We start from the raw sequence: 2,680 nt of genomic DNA, 5'->3' as shown, positions 1-2,680 counted from the left end.
AAAGACGTCTGCATGTTAAAATGACTGAAGGGACTCGGCGAGTCGCAAAGCCGACTCGGCAAGTCATATGAAGATGTGCATTAAACTCGACGAGTTGGATGAAAAACTCGACGAGTCAGATGAAAGAAGCTGTGAACTCGACGAGTTGTTTGAACAACTCGGCGAGTTTGATGAAGATGGCCATGAAACTTGACGAGTTGAAGAACAACTCGTCGAGTCGGATGAGTTTTAGCCAAGGATATGGTTGCGTATATACCCGTCGAGCTACAAGGAGGAAACTCGACGGGTGGCCTTAAGGTTTGATCGAGATTCGAAGGAACTCGAAGAGTCACACCGATGACTCGGCGAGTTGGAATGTGCTCCAAGGACTCTGCGAGTGGCCGAGTGTACTCGACGAGTTGAGGTCAACATGGACTGTTGACCTTGACCAAGGACTTTGACCTTGATCGGGAATTGACTAGGGGGTTACGGAGTGCCTTATAAGGTTAAGGACTTATGAGTATATTGTGCTATGGTTATAGGTAGTGGAGTCTGTGTCAAATGATCCGATAGTTGGAGTTTACCTTTAGAGTCGACATCTGCGAGGTGAGTTATCCTCACTATATCGGTAGGGTCTACGGCACCAAGGCTGACCCTTTGACTGTTATTGCTATGGTATGATGCATGTGATTATGATCTACTCGATTGAAATCAGGGTAGACAGTATGATACGCTCTTCTGATCCTTAGGGATTGGTAGGTTAGTGACATGTTCGGTCAATGCTCTAGTTACGAGTGAATTCTATGATTTATGGCTAGTGAGATAGATATGTTTGTTGTTTGTGTATGCCAGTATATGATAGTATGCGTACATGGTTATTTGCTTGTTGGTTGGGTTGAGGCGGTCCTGCTTTGTGCTGAAGGCCAACATACCCTATGAACGGTCCTGGGAGACTATAGGCCCACACGGCGGACCAGTCATGCCGAAGGCTCATGATAGATTTGGAATGACTGTAGGCCTAGTCGGACGGACTAGTCAGGCCGATTGCTCAGTATGCACGTTGATTGATTGATTGATTGTTATTGATATGGTTTCTGTCTGTACGGTATTGGTATTTTGAGGTAGCTCACTAAGCCCTCGGGCTTACAGTTTTCAGTTTACTGTTTCAGGTACTTCAGGAGATCGAGGGAAGGCGAAGGTGTGACCGTGCCGCTCCTCATCCTCATGATCTGTTTTGGGACACTCTGATGATAAATGAATTGGGAATGTTTTGTAAAAACAATTACTATTTGGTTCTTTTGTTAATATTAAAAGTTTAAATTTGGCATAAATTTTATGGATATTACATTTATACGCAAAAAAATCATATGAAATATAACAACAAACACTTTTTTTTTCTAAGGTAACATTATACATCCAAATGCGTGAAAAACTTGGTTACATAAAATAACAATTATAAAAAATAAAAAGTTGTGATAGAAAATATATTTGGTGATTTCTTTGCCAAAAGAAATACCAAACATATTTTCCAAAACCAAAGGTTATCAAACACTTAAATAAATCTTTCTAAACATTTATAAGAGGCTTTGATACCACTGATGGATTTTGGAAAGCTAAAAATGATCTTTTTTATAACAATTTTAAGAACGACAACGGAAGACTAAAACTAGCTTGGTGATTTTTATGATCATTTTAACAAAACCACCAAGAGGATCTAAATACATGAACAAGAAAGATAACAACACACACACACACACACACACATATATATATATATATATATATATATATATATATATATATATATATATATATTAAGAAGACAACCTTTGGAACCTTTGATCCCTCTCATAACTGGGGAGTTGATGAAGATAGCAAAAGAACAAGAAGCTTAAGCTTGTCTACAACTTCTCTACAATTATCCACCATCAAGAGTAAGGCACTTTCGAATGCTAGTTCCCATCTTGTATGAAGTACTTCTTAAGCCTTAATTTCTTAACATAATTGAACACTAAAGGAGAAGCATAAATAAACACCATAACTTGCATCACTCTTCAAAAGAAAGCAAGAAAGGAAGGGGAGAAGGGCTCTTGACTCTAGAGGAAGAAAAGGAAAAAGCAACTCTAATATGAAAGCCTTATGCATCCTTTTATACCCACATATACAATCTAAGAGCTATACCCTTTCACAAGTTAATGGTATGACATAAAAGAGGTAGTGTGTGTCTAAGAAAAAGACTTGCAAGCAAACTCTTACCCATGCCTTCACATTTATGGTTCTAGAGAAAGAGAGAGAGAGAGAGAGAGAGAGAGAGAGAGAGAGAGAGAGAGAGAGAGAGAGAGAGAAAAGAAAGAAATATGTTTGACTAATTCAACCACTAGTTTAGTTCATGTAACTAAAAAGATCGATGGTAACCAAAGTGACCCAAAACTTGTACATGACTTATTAATCATACCTTATGATATAATATTTGGTTTTTACTCTTTTAAATTATTATTTCAGTAAACACTAAATATTCTCTAATTAAATACAAGAGTGAATTATATTTATTAATAATCATATTAATAAAAAATGTTCAGTATGTGCTAATTTGATAAAGGTGCGAACCTATAGAATCATATTTGTGGGTTACGAACCTAGTAAAAGACCAAATCGGGACAACGGAAGCAATAATATTTTTCTGTTCTATAGATTCCTAATA

This window comes from Lactuca sativa, chromosome 4, assembly GCF_002870075.4.
Source record: "Lactuca sativa cultivar Salinas chromosome 4, Lsat_Salinas_v11, whole genome shotgun sequence".
NCBI lineage: Eukaryota > Viridiplantae > Streptophyta > Magnoliopsida > Asterales > Asteraceae > Lactuca > Lactuca sativa.
Note: the sequence above shows the minus strand (reverse complement) of the source record.